Source organism: Ambystoma mexicanum, chromosome 8, assembly GCF_040938575.1.
Source record: "Ambystoma mexicanum isolate Mex_15411 chromosome 8, UKY_AmexF1_1, whole genome shotgun sequence".
NCBI classification, from domain to species: Eukaryota; Metazoa; Chordata; class Amphibia; order Caudata; family Ambystomatidae; genus Ambystoma; species Ambystoma mexicanum.
Genome location: NC_090929.1, coordinates 594,428,806 through 594,444,268, shown reverse-complemented (window position 1 = coordinate 594,444,268; position 15,463 = coordinate 594,428,806).

Below are 15,463 nucleotides of genomic sequence, written 5' to 3'. Positions count from 1 at the left end.
ACCAGTTAATACCACTACGGCAGTGCCTTGTAAATGTCTTTCATATGGCTACACAAAAGCCCACATTGTTGGCATAGCCAATGCTTGCTTTGTTTATCTTCACGCTTTGTCCACAGAACCACTTACCTCCCCTTCGTCTTTCCTGTCAATCACCCTCCTCTCGAGACCCACAACACACAGACACACACCTTGTTCAGCCAGGTCTCCACACTATGCTTTTCACCTGGCCATAAGGGGTCCCTTGCTGGAGGTTGGGTGTCTGGGCTTGGTTACTGTGTGCTACTGCCTGTGTGCTCTGGATGCTGTAGGCACCAAGCACAGTCTGGCTATCGGAAGCAGCATGAGCAGGCACACACACCACCCAGATATTTTGCTATAGTGGCCAGTGTGTCAAGCTGCATTCTTCAGAGCCAACCCTACGTGCAATGAGACACATGTTGCAGCTGCTCAACCCTATCTGTCAACCTACTCGAACTGAGGGGCAGATAGATCTCTGATCTCCTAATCCTCGTATTTTGTATATGTTTTTGATTGTGCATAATCAATCCGCTCCTAAACTACACTTGAGGAGTCCCATCTTGTAGGGTCTGCATTCATCCCAATGCAGTGCCTCTAAAGTCTCTATCTGCCATGGCTATGCAATAGTCAGAACTCCAGGAGCTGGCATAATTGGGGAAAAAAGAGTTATCATTTGCACGCTGTAGACCCCAAAGTATTGAAGCTTATTTAAATGCTGTCTCCAGGAACGTACATTGAGGATTACTTATGTATCTGAGTCAGGAATGACATGGAGCAGAAACCACGCTGAATCAGGTAAGTGTAAAAGGAACAGGTTTTGTTCTTCTTAGTTACATAGGTATAGTCAATGAAAGGTAGGAGAGTAAGTAACAAGCCTCTGCCCAGGTTCCCAGTCTATCTCCAAGTCCCAACCGACACTCTCTGGAATCCCCAGGCCTCCTACATGCCAATATCCACCTCACCATTCTATGAGGCCCCTGCATGCACTCAAACAGACAATACCATCACACCAGGATACCACAATTACACCAACAAAGACCCTTAAATATTCAACTTTAGGCTCAAAGCAGACTCCGTGCAATATTGTCACTCTTCCTCCATTTTGCTTACCAGTAGATGGTTTCTTCAAACGGCAGCTCATTAAGCTCGTGGTGGTGACACACATCCAATGTGTCTCTATTTGATCAAATATTTTCTAATCTTCAGTAAGTCTCTTTTAGATGGCCGTCACAGCTCATTACTAAATCAAATGCTGATCCACCACAAATGTACCAATATGGGTAAATATGCCCACACAGCAATGGCAGTCAATGCCACTGCACATGCAGATATTTTTCATGTAAAGGGGGATTGGTCCTTCTCCAATGGCATAAGCCCCACACAATGGGAGGGGGGGTGCTTGCAGCTGCTCCTTCATGAAGCACCACGTGTATATGCAATTCACCCGAGAGCCCTCCACGAGCATTCAGCAAATAAAGTCTTCCCAAATGCATTCTTAGGGTCTGTTCACCAGTTTAAAGAATTTAGAGCCCGCTTCAATGTGCCTCACAACGTTCTAGGCTCAAGGGCAATCTGAAACTCCTCCACAGTCATGGTGGCAGTGTCTTCCCTCCTTATAGCGTAAAGAATTTAGGGCCAGCTTCAATGTGCCTCACAGCACTCAAAGGCAATGTGAAGCTCCTCCTCAGTCATGGTGTCATGGTGGCAGTGTCTTGCCTCCTTATCGCGTAAAGAACTTAGGGCCAGCTTCAATGTGCCTCACAGCACTCATGGGCAATCTGAAGCTCCTCCTCAGTCAGATGTCAATGTCATGGTGGCAGCGTCTTCCCTCCTTATCGCGTACATCCATAATGCAACTTTCGATGCCAGAAGAAGTTAGCGAGAGAACTTTATTTAAGTGCTGTGACCCCACAGCGAAATCCCTACTAAATGGAAGCCTCAACAATTCTCCCAGTATCTTCTGCACTAGTGCTCGAAAACTGTCCCTGAAAGTAACTCCCTGTATTACTAAGATGCTGCTCTGCAATTTCATAAAAGTTCTGCCACAGCATATAATTGCACAATGGTGGTAAGTCTGTTTCAACACAGGTTAATTCACTTTTGCAGACTTGAAAAAGTGCCTAATACAATGCTAGTTTGGCGTTACACAAAATGTAATCAATTAATTGTTTAGTGGAAGGGGCGATCATTGGATAAGGTGACTACATTTTCCACAAAAAGAGAAATGTGAAAATTCAATAAGAGCAAAAGCCACACAACAGTGGCTTACCTCTAAAGAAAATCTATGAAAATTCAAACTGACTGGCACATGTTGGGAATATTTAAATGTAGATTAACAATGCATTCACTTGAAAAAAATAAGAGAAAAAGCATGGGAGTTTCATCTAGATACAATGCTGACATGGGAAGTAGAGAAGACAGTGCTCAATATAATACATGATTTATATGGTTCTGCATGCCCTGCATGCCCTGGCAAACAATGACTCAGTTATGTATTGCAATAATATAAAGTTATTGATCAATTTCATTCCAAATTATGAGTTAGTGCTATTGTAATTTGCTGATATTCTATGTATTTTTTAAAAAAACAACTTAATAATGTATACATTGTACATTTTCTATCAATTCCTAGCAAGAATTTCCTGAATCTAATTTCATTAAGCTACAGCAATATTTAAATTAAACTGCTACGTGTACATCCCCAACTGACCCACCTGTTTATTGTAATAAGCAACCTAAATACATATACATTGTATAATTCTCATCAAATCTGATCAAACATATCTTAAATCCAATTTCCTTAAGCTACACCAATCTTTCAATTCAACTGCTGTTTGTACTTAACAAAGTACATCACCAATCTTCAAGGTCAAGTGATGAAATAGATGACATGGATGACCCTTCACTGATGCCTCATTGAGACCTTTCTAAAACCTGGCCAATGTGTCATCGAGTGTTCTGGTTGAGGTGTCCCTCTTAGTTTAGCTGGTCGTGATTTGTGCGTGCTTGATCATTTCAACTCCTCCTCATGCGTATGTCCGAAGTTTCCAGGAATTTGAAAAGCTTGTAACAGCTTTAATTAACTGCTGCAGTGACAGCTGGAATTCTGACCTTTGCTGGCTCATGCAGCAGCCAGTGTGACATCAGAAAAGAAGTGTAATAACTGATTACGGAGCAGCTGTCATGTCATTTTCCTATTACAGGTCAGTTGTGATGTTACAACTAGCCTGTAATAAGAACATTATTTTCAGGCTATTATATGGATGTTGCAGGCTGCCAGGTATTATATACACTGCTTGCCAAATTGGCCCACTTCCAAACATTCTGATATTAGCTGTTATTGTAATACAATTAATGGTACTGAATGTATCAACCTCTAAAGCTTGAAGGGCTGAATTTACTTTGTTATGGTATCAAATTAGGACGTGGATGCTGGTCCCATTTCCAAGGTAAGCTCTTAATGCTAAGCTATCCTGCAGGACTGTATGGCACATAAAATCCTTGTGTAAGTATCCTCTCTTGTGTTAGTGTTAAGTATCATAGATGCACAGAGCAAGAGCTACCATGGAACTTATCAATGAAAAGGGTAACACATGTAACATCATGCACCGGCACATGCCACATTGTGCTCTTTACTGCATACTTCTGTGGTTGCACATTCATCTTCTCCTTCTGTTTAAAAATATTTGCACAATGCTTTTATAACACAGTGGCAAACCACAAATGCTCTTTGTGATATAACCTTCTTGTATGAACTGCACATGCATATCTTAGCAGACTTAACATCAGCAGAATTCTTGTATAGCTTACCAGTGAACAATGTTTGCCTCCCACATCTTCTTAGGAAATATTTTCTGTTGTACTAAAGATTACAGTGGCAATTTTGTGCCTTCAAGATTTCTTGTGATTCGGGAAGGTACCCGACATTGGCTTCCTTACTTGTACAGTAGTTTTGAATTTTACTGCATATCTTACTTTCATAAAATAGGATAGATCTCAATACACATAGGCTAAACCTAAGGACAATACCTTTATAAAGTATTTCTTTAAAACAGTGTTGGGGGTATCAAGAATATGCTATGTTCATATTTATATAGCACAGGTAGCCAATACGAACTAAAGTGCTAACTGAACAAAAGTACACTAAGCAGCATCACATGGAAAAAAAGTTTGGGACCTACAACTCTGGAATTACAGAAAAAAGTACCTTTCAGTTTTTGTTTAAATAACAACAATTTAGATTGTGTTCTAAATTGAAGAGGGAGATTATTCTAAATGATGGGCCACTGGAATGATGAAGTTTGGCCAACAGCAGATTCCAGATTATATCTGTGATACTAGGAGAAGGGCCTCTGAGGATCTCAAATATCATCCTAGGTTGGCGTATGAAAAATACGGAAATTATAATTCTGACCTATTCTGGAGTGATTTATTTGTGGCTAAGACATCAGTTCTAAGCCACGCGGCCTTTTATGTATGGGAGATAGCAATTAAAAGGATGGTTAAAAAGGAGGATAGCAACCCTATGTGATAAGGGATTTGATGTATAGGCCTTTGTATATCATTGACCATTGGTCACTTTATAGATTTGATTGTTTTCTTTTTTATATATACACTCCAGAATTGATGTAGGTGAATATGTGTGTTAAGAACGTTTGTTAAAATTATGTAAAATTGTTTTTAAAAGAAATGTATAAGAAATGTACATTTTTATATGTATGTTGTGTGCTACAGTGTGAAAAAGATGCTAATCATCTAAAAACACACTTTAAATTAAAAAATAAATAAATATCATCCTAGTCTGCAAGAGCATATTTTCGGTATAAGGCAGACTAGTGCATTGTGTTAAAGACCTTTGAAGGGTAATGTGGCATCTTTTAACAGAATACACGCGTGTAACCTTTGCAATACAGGAGTAATAAGAGCGAAATGGGCAACATTAACCACTGTTCTGGAAAAATGGTTTTGAAGAATTTGTAGTTTTCTTTTTTAGAACTTTATTTATTGGCTGACATAAACATTACATATTCCATTATAATGCATTATACACTGTATGGTGCAATTTGTTACAGGTGGTTATGCATACATATATTCAATGCGTTAGATTATACATGTTCTGGGACAGATCCAAGGGCTGCTTCAGTTTGACGATGTCGAGGGCTGGCCGCACAAGTCCAGGTATCTCCGGAGGGGGGCCCATATGTCCCTTGGGTGGTTGGTTGGTGCACTGAGTCTGATGTACCCTGTTTCACAGTTGTGTATCTCAATCAAGTCTCGAAGCCAAGCTTCAGTTGTGGGGGAAGTTTTAGCTTTCCAATGGCAGAGGATGTTGCGTTTGGCCATGGCTGTTGCCACTGAAAAGAATTTGCTTTTCTTTGTTGGGAACTTGCCCAAGGCTCCCAGGAGACATTTCAGTGGTGTTGCCGGGATACGTGTTTCAGGACACAGAGTCGAGGCTTTTTCGGCATCGAGTGTTACAGCTGCCACCTCGGATTGTGAGTCAACTTGCGAAATGGTTCCAAAGTGTCTCCTCAGGTTTAAGGATGTGGATCTAGTAGGTATGAAACCTGATTCGTCCAGATGCACCAGTTTGTTCATATGGGGTAGTAGTCTGTTAGCTATGACCTTGGCATACATTTTGGTGTCCGTTTTAATTAATGAGAGGGGGCGGTATGATTTAGGGTCTTGTGGTGTCTTGTGCAGCTTAAGAAGGACGGTTATAGTTGCTTCTCTTAGGGATTCCGTGAGTGTGCCATATACTAGGGCTTCTTTCCACACTGCAAGTAGTCTCGGGGATAGATCTTCCGCGCAGCATTGTAAAAGTCGGCTGCGGGGCCATCCGGCCGTGGAAACCTTGCCAGCTTAGGTCCTTCATTGCTTGGGTGATTTCCTCCAGGGTGAACGGATGTTCTAGACTGGCCATGTCCCTATGTTCTAGTCTGGGCAGGGGGATAGTTGCAATGTATTGCTCGAGTTAGCTTGGAGAGCGTTGGTCGGTGTTCTTGTACAGGTCTGAGTAGAAGCCCAGAAAGATTTTGCTGATCTTTTTAGCATTTGTGTGGACCTCACCATTCATGTCCATGATAGAAATGATCGGCCTGAACCCCTGCTCCATTTTTATTAACTTTTCCAGCAACTTCTCGGCTTTGTTTCCCTCCCCATATCTCCTGGTTCTGGCCGGATGCCTATTATACTTTATTTCCCTTTCAGCCCGGGTTCTAAATTTGTCCAGTTGCTCACTCATAGGTTTTAGGGTCACCATGTTGGGTGTCCGTGCATGTGCTTTTTCCAATTCTCGGAGATCGCCTTTCACCCGGCTTAGGCCTGCTCTGATGGTTTTCAATAAACCCCCTGTTTTGGCGAGGAGGTGCCCCATGGTCCATACTTTAAATGTTTCCCAGACCGTGGCTGTGGAGGAAACCGACCCCTCATTTATGCTGAAGAATTCTCTGATCTCGGATCTCAGGGACACTATGGTCGACTCATCCTTCAGTAGGGACGGCGGCATGCGCCACGTGCGATGGATGATTTCTGTGGTGTCCATGGTTATTTCTAGCAAGACTGGTGAATGGTCAGACATGATGCGTGGAAGGATGCAGCATTCACTCACACTTGGGATTAGTATCGGGGAAAGAAGCCAATAGTCTATTCGAGAGCTCGTGTAGTGCACCGATGAGTAAAATGTGTATTCTTTCAGTGCCGGTTGCCATTCCCTCCATGCATCAACCAGTGGGATTTCTGCCATGCCTTGTAGTATAGCTTTTGCTCCTCTGGAGTGGGATCTTGGGGGCCCGCTGATCTATCCAAATCAAGATGAAGGATCATGTTATACTCTCTTCCCCAGATAATGTCTGCGTCCCCACTCAGGGCCACCAATGTCATGAGTTGAAGGTAGAACTCCGGGGTGTCAATGTTCAGACCAAATATGTTCACCAGGTTAACTTCATGGTTGTGCAGTGTACCCCATAGTATAACATATCGCCCCTCTGCTTCCACGCTTGACTTAGTAAGTTGGAAGCCGGTGCAGTGATAGATAATGGTGCACACGCCTCTGGCCTGCGTTGACTACCGGGTTTTGATCTTCAGAGGTCCCCATTCTCTGGCCAATGAGTCCACTATTCTTGCTGTTGCATGAGTCTCCTGCAAGAATAGTATGTCGACTTTGTGTCGCCTGGCCTACCCGTATTTTCCTGGCCTTTATGGGATTCGCCAGGCCCCGCAAGTTCCATGACATTAGTCTCACCTTATGCATAGGGACCATAGGGGGTATAATGAGTTGCAAGTTTTTGCGATGTTATCTTGTTATAGTTGCACCAGCCAAGCTTGTTTTCCATGTCAGCTTTTTCCCCCTTTTTAACTTCCCTTTCACCCTGCCCCCCTCCCTCAACATCCCTCCGACTGGATAGTGTATTTCCCCAACTTGGTTTAACAGTCTGAATCAGTGGGTGGCTGTTTGCGGTCACAACATACAACTTCGGGGGCTTGCCGCCCCAGTGTGCGACGCAACTATTTGTGTACAGTGGGTTTGAGTATGTCGGATCTTCCTGGCTAGATAGGTCTCTGCTTGAGATTATGCACTTGGGGTTTTGTGTTACGGTTTCACTATGTCAGTCATTGTTTTGGGTTTCCGGGATGTGTCGTTCGATATAGGCCATTGTTCACTCGGTGTTTCAAAAAAATGTCCTCTTCCTGCATTCTGGAGTCGTAATTTGATGGGGAACAGCATCGCATACGGAATTTTCCTATCGCGCAGTGCTTTCTTAACCTGTTGAAAAGAGCGTCTGGCTGTTTCGACCCCACCCGAGAAATCCAGGTAGATGTGTATACGGTTAGAGTCATGGGTCAGGATGCCTTAATCCCATGATAATCGTTGGATTAGGTTGTGGTTCCTATAGTTTAGGAGTTGGGCTATTATCATGCGTGGTGGAGCTCCTGGTTTGGGGGGCGGAGTCAAGGATTTGTCGGCTCTTTCTATCAGGAAGTGCTGCGAGAACTGGGCCTCAGGGAACAGTGATCGAAGGGTCTCCTCCATGAATTTTTCCATTGGAAAATGTATGGCTTTTTCTGCCACCCCGACTACCCTGATGTTGTTACGTCCAGATCTCGATTCGAGGTCTTTACATTTCTCCCGGATAGATTTGAGGTTCTTTTGGATCTCTTCTACTGCTTTCCCATGTGTGGTCGACATATCCTCCAAGGTGCTCACTCTTTCCTCAGTCTCAGCCACCCTGGTGTTCATTTATTGCATGTCTGCTCTAATTGAGACAATGGTGCTACCTATATCGTCCAAATTGGAGTTGACTGCTGTAAACCCAGCATGAGCATGCAGGGCACTCATATAAGGGTCCATGTTTGACTCTGTGTGTGTGACTAGGGTCCGGTGGAGGACGTCTGGGTGGATCCAGGGGCCACGTCTGTGCAGTTTGCGCTGGTAAAGGCATCCATGGGGCCTTTGTTGTTCTTGTTGCCCCTGGCCCTTCTTGGCCTGACCCTATAAGGTAGGTGGAGGGCTGAGGAGGGCTGGGCACAGTCCTTGTCAGGATGTCTGGGCCATGGCTCCTGGTGCATCTGGCAGGATGTTTGAGCTTGGCGGCCTGCTGGGATGGAAACAGAACCCCCTGTATTTCAGGTATTGTAGTCTCTTGTGTGGCTGTGGAGTCCCAGGTTAAAGTGATCTCGCTGGGGAGAGCATTGCCGCGCGGTATGCACTCCTTGTGTGGTCAATTTCATCCCACTGTCTCAGGGTTGCGTTGCGTAAGGCGGGATGATTGAACTCGACTAACTTTGGGCCCAGACAATAATCCTTTGCATGGGGTGCACGCCCTTGTAGCTGTGCCTTTCATGTGGTTTAACAGTTCGGGGGCTCTGCTGTCTCCCCTGAGGCCGTTGGTTTTGCAGTGCTTCTACGGCCTGCTTTCCGGTTTTACTTTGTGTTATTGCCTTGCAATGGTATTGATCAACAGGTCCCTGCTGTGATATGGTTGAGGGCAGTTCAGACTCTCTTACAGTTCTATTGCTGGGGATGGAGCAGGATACCAGGACCGCCCAGGGGGGTGTGGATCTTCAGACTGGACTTAACTAGGCTGGGCTGTGTTTAGTATGGTGACCCCCTCGCAGGTATGTTGAGAGCCTGGGGCATGTGGCAGGCGATGGTCTGCGAGGCTGCAGGTAGCCCCGGGGATGCACTTTTGCACGTACTTTATGTGCTTCAGGCCCCTGCAGCCTCAGTTCTCCCTCTCTCTAATTGTGTTGCTGTGCGGCTGGAACCCAGGGGGAGCAGGGCAGATGCTGAGGAGCAGACACGTTGTGCTGCAAGCACCAACACATGTGTCCTTGACCCACTGCCGAGTGCCTTCACTCAGCCCCACTCCAGATGCAGCCTCCGACTTTGGTCAGGAAGCTCCCACGGTGCTCCGAAAGAGCATTGCCACCTCGCGGGTGGTCGGGGCGCGCGGACACCCCTCCTCTGCCGGGGATACATGCACACCAGGATGTCGTCAGCGGGGTCTCCCAGCCTTTGCCGCTGACTCTGTGGGTGACTGGTTCAGCGGGGTCCCCAACTGCCACCGCACAGTGGGCCAGTTTCCACTGCACTCCTAGCTGTTTTGGTGCGCAGACTGTGAGACGGTATCAGGGCTGTCGCACCATCTTCCACTCCCTACATGCTTGTTACTGCATGGATCTCCATCGGGTTTCACCTGCTGCTGCCCGGATAGTGCCCATGTGCTTTCCATGTATTTTTAACACGAGCAATCACCTCATACCGCAGGATTTTGCTCTGAGGATTTTGATAGTTACGGAGCTACCACTTCATGTGGCCATCTTTGTTGGCGCACAACAGCGCCCCCTCTGAATTTGTAGTTTTCTGATTAACATCTGAGAGCATCCAACATACAATGCATTACAAAAGTCAATTTTAGCAGTGGTAATGTCTCTTGTAAAATGATCTAAGTCAGATTCTGGATCGATAGGGTAGAATATTTTTAAAAAAAGCAAATGTAGTAAAAGGTAGTACTTTAATAGAAACAACTTGGGCAGACATGAATACGATTGAGTAAAAAAGCCTTTCAAATCATTTCTCTTTAGAAAGGATTGGAAGAGGGAACTGATCAATAAGGAAAATTGGGTGGAAGAATTTAAGAGTGTTTACCCCAGCTGGAGTGCTTTCAATAGCAAGCTCGGTTTTGCCACTCTTGAGGCTTAATCACTTGGAATCCATCCAGGTTTTGATTGATATCAAGATGTTATTGAGGGAAGTGTCTTTATACCTGTTTTTATTATCCACTTCAAACAATGCCTTTTTTTCAACGGCATATCAGTAGCAGACTATCTCTAATGGAGCCAAAGGTTTGCAAATAGCTTTTAGGTAGATATTGGAGAGAAGGTACAGCAAAATAGACATCTGTGGGAATCCACAAGTAATTATTGATCGCGAGATTGGGAAGCCATTTGGTTTGTAATTTTATGTATTTGTTGATTAAATGGTTTCAAAAAGAAACCAAATAACATTAAAAATTAACACTATCATAACTGCTTATTAAACATCTAAAATTTCTCATACATTTCACAAGTCATATTCATTTTACCCATCAATTGATCACATTCATTAGAAATGTGGACATTTTAAAACATATACAATTTTCCAGGCCAAATATAAAAGTCTTACAACAGGCTGGATTTGTCACACACCATGTTTTTCAATTAACGGTCTCAAAGATTTCCCCAAACAGTTATAAAATCCGGGTAAATACAGAAAATCTGAATAAAATCTTGACCAGCAAATCAGCACAATGGAGACATTATTTCATAATACTGCAAGTTAAATAAGTTCCAAGAATTTCATTTATGTGCAGCTGTTGTAGCTTACATTTAAAATACAATCTTCAAATCCCAACGTCCTACACATCAATTAAATATATGTGTGTGACGGTGGGCTCTGCCTTACAATGCACAGCCCCCATATGCATTTGTTTCCAACAATGAGAGATGCCTGAACCAAAGTGTCACTCTTTACAAATATTTTTAACAGAGCTTTAAAATCTGTATATGATGTCATTTGTTTTAATCCAAATATGGGCAGATTTGAGTTTTCCACAGCCCAAGAATATATGTTTAAAAAATCACAACTAGTGCTATATTTTGAAATCAGAAAATTGTAAACTAGATACCTCAAAGTCCCCTAAATTCATTTATATTGCTGCCACCAACATCTGATAGCGTTCCCCATTCCTTTATAAACAAGGCTGTCTAAGCCTAGTTCAAATATTCTGGCTTCATTGCCAGTTGATCGATGTACTCTCAGAAGAGACTGCCACATTTTGCGCTTGATTATTTGAGACTTGTAATGCATCTGATTGGAAGAAACTTAATGCCATATAAGACCAAAGACACAACTTTGGTCTTATAAATGTTTAAGAATAAGCTATATTCTCTCTGCCCCTCTGGTTGCATTAACATTTTAAGAGTATTAGAAAGATGGTGGCTCTTTTGGATAACTCACTATCTTGTTTTGTCCAGCATAACATTATTTAGAATGTAACCCCTAGATAGTATTAACATGTATATTTCCTAACTGTTGGTAAGAGACTAAACTCCAATTGAATGTATCCTGCCACACTTGATTTGAGAACATAGCGGTCTTCATCTTCTGTATAGTCACTCTCAAGAAATGTTCTAAACAGTATGGGCTCTCTGAAATCTAAAATGGTGCTACCGTACACATACAATAACAGTTCAACTTGAGAGGGATATCAATTTGGTGGGAAATAACAAAATGCTCTTAATATATAGGGTGAGCCAGCTAAATAAAATTAAGCAATAACTGGACCAAGATGTAGCCTTGGTGCAGGCCATTATCTGCCTTTATTTTCTATGTTAAATCACCAAACACATTTAACTGCACTCCTACCCATATATGTAAGTGCAACACAACTAAAATACTTAACAAATGTTTACATATGCCCCATTTCTATGGCTTGTCCCCAAGATTGTGCTTTCAATGTGAGCAAACGTGCTGGAAAAATCTATGAAAGCTGCATATAGGTTAATTTTCTTCTCTTTGCTGTATTTTTTCTTTAATCCATTTAAGGGATGAACTATTATCAACTGTAGAATTGGCCTCACAGAAACAACATTGATCTTTAGGAATGATTCCTGATTTACCATACCAATATGTTAATGTGCCTAGTGAAGATTTGTCCACATACGTCTGATAATATAATAGGATAATAGTTACACACATGAGCTTTCATTTCCTTTTTAGAGATAGGTATCATTAAACTCCAATGCCACCTGTCAGGTATTAAAGATCCCAATAAGCATGTCAGAAACAGAGGCTGTAGTATTTGTTTCCACGTTTGGATTTTTAAAAAAAAATCATAATTTGACAAGCTAACCAGGGCCTTGTACACTTGATGAATTACATGTTTTTGTTAAACTTTCTATTTGAAATAATTATGGAAGTAACACTCTGCATGGTGTCTTAGATCCATGGAACAGTTATAGAAGAATGAGACCAATACAAATCCCATAAACAAATTTAACAGGTGTTTTCAAAGATTTGAGTACTGTGAATGGAGTTAACTGCCCTTGTGTTTTCACAAAACATTTCCAAAAAGCTTGCATATCCTTATTTTCCATACTTTGGACTGATGACCTTGCTTTTTACCTTAATGTATGGTGATGAATCCTGCAGAGTCATCACTAACCCCAGCCTAAAATCTCCCCCATGTGGCCAGGGGAAGGCAGATGCTACTTGATCCGAACCCTGGGGATGGTATCATGAGGTAGGATCACATGGGAGGAGATGGCTATCAGGGGGTAGTGGGGACTCCCTTGGAAGAGACAAGGTATTCAGCTTCTTGTGAGGATGAGAGTCCTGTAATCCCCAAATATCTAATGGCATGCTGCCATTGTAAAAGTCCCTCTCATAAAGAAACCCAAAGAACTTTCTCTGAAGAGTTACCTAGGCAGAATAAGTTATATACTTTGGGGAATTCCTGAATTAGATATGACATCCTCTAATGGCCGCGATTCTGTCATGGGTAGAAATGTTAGCCCTAATGAAAAGTAACACATCCCTTGTATAACCTCTCCTAACTTTAATCAAAAGTGTCACTGAAGAGAATGTGCAGTCTTGTTGTTGTAAGGCAAGGCACCTGAGCAGCAGCAGCAGAAGCAGTGCGGGAAGATAGCGAAGTGGTTGAAGCTGCAGGTGAAACAAGAAGAAACCGCACTCTCCCAACCTGTGGCTTGGGGATGGATCATGTGCAGAGCAGCAGGTTTACAGAGAGGCGAGGAAGAGGACGTGGCAGGGTCTTCGAGGAGGTCTGGAGGTCGGGAGAGCCGTGGTCATTAAAGGTAGAGCCGCAGAGGCTCCCAGAGAGAGACACCCAGACAGCGAGAGAACCAAAGGATTCCCCGAGATGCTGAGACACCGAAGAGAAGGACCGCTGTGCTGCGCAGCACATGAGGAGGACTCTGAAGCCACCAACAGTAACCAGTGAGCCTCAGAGGAGACACAAGGCAGCCGGGACGCTTTCTAGCATTTACGGTTCCCGCACTTAAGCTATAGGGAGTCTAGGGGGCGTGGCTTGGCGCCGATGGCGAGCGGTAGCTGATCCGCCGAGCTCCGGCCGAGACGCCGTTTCCTGATCCTTTTTCTCCGGCTCGCGTGCGACCCCGACTTCTGAAAAGGAACGAGCGGTTGGGCGAAGCAGCCCTGCACCTGAATAGTTGCTGGGCCCACCAAATTGGACCCCCCTGAGACTCCGGTGGCCCTGAATCGGTTCTCCCCCCCTCCCGTTCTTACTGGATCCAAGATGGCGCCCCGCACAGCATAGCGGTGCCTGCGAGGGGTACCCCCTCCCCCAACGGATTCCAGGGCCCGGCGGGGAGAGGCAGCAGCAAAAGAGAGGCTCCGCTCTTCTAGAGACCACCTCTACGGACCACACCATCACACACGGGGGCAGACCACAGCTCACGGCCCGATATTTGGCCAGGTGAAGGGCCCCACCAGTGATCTCACAAGTGAACTAACTTTTGAGGCCTAAAACACCCGCAACCATCGCCCCAAGATGGCCGCCAAGAACAAGACCAGAGCCGCCACCATGGACTCCTTTGTTTCCACCAGGGCGAAGACCCCCACTCAATCCAAGGCCAGCTCCTCTGAAGTTGCCCAGTCGAGCGAAGAGGTGGCGGCCGATAACCACTCTCAGATACTTGATGCTATAGCCTCGCTAAAGACGCATATAGACTCCAAGATCGACGAATTCAAAGTCGATATTCAACTGATCCGCCAAGACGCTCGCAACTTAACGGAGAGGGTCGCGACCGTTGAACAGTCGGCAGAGGAAGCCTCCACGGCCATCACAGCCATAAAGTCCGAAGTTGTCCTCCTGAAGAGGAAAGTCACCTTTTTGGAGGAAAAGGCGGAGGAGGCCGAAGGTCGGGCCAGACGGAGCAACATCAGGATCCTGGGGGTCCCGGAGGGGAACGAGGGAGTAAATACCACATCCTTCGTCGAAACCCTTCTGCTACAAGAAATAGGGGCCGGCAAATTGACCCAGGGATTCTCTGTCGAAAGGGCCCACAGATCCCTTCAGAGGCGCCCTCCCCCCGGATCGCACCCCAGACCCATAATCGCTAAGATACTGAACTTTCAGGACAGAGAAACTATCTTACGGCGATCCAGGGAGGGGGGCCCCATCGAGCGAGGAGACTCCAAAATCTCCATTTATCCGGACTACACGCAGAAGGTACAAAGAGAGCGGAACTCATTTGTCCCGATAAAAGCCCGGCTCCGACAACTGAACCTAAAATATAGACTACTTTATCCATCGCGCCTAAGGGTTGTCTACAAGGAGAGAGTGGTATTTCTCGAGAACCCAGATGCGGCCAACATGTGGCTTGAGGATAATAACCTGGCGGATGGCAAGGACAACTCACAGACTGAGACCTAACCCCCCAGCGACCCCCATGTAAGAAACATCGCACGTGAGACCGGAATACAGAAGATAATCCAACTACAGTTTTTTCACTTGGAAACGGCCTCGTTCGGCTCTGCCGCCAGGCCCTTGCCCCACCCCCAGCGTAGTATTTACCCGGTCTGGGCACCCGCCTGACCCAGCTCGCGCCCGACTCCCGGATGGGCTCCGACGGCTCGAGAGCGCCTGAGCACCGCGACAATGTTGTAGTTGCTGGGCGCACCAGTTTAAGTTTTGTTGTTAGTTTTATTAGTTGTACAGTCTTCATGCCTCTTTTGCCAACGCAGACCGAGATGGGTCTGGGACATGACACCGATGAACGAGATGCAGTGGTATCCCCCCTGCAGCCCACCCGAACAAGACTAAAGTGGAGTCGGACCCCAGAGTCCCACACCAAATCTGAAACTCGAACCGGATGGCGGCACAGCTTACTGTAATGACCTGGAATGTGCGGGGCATGG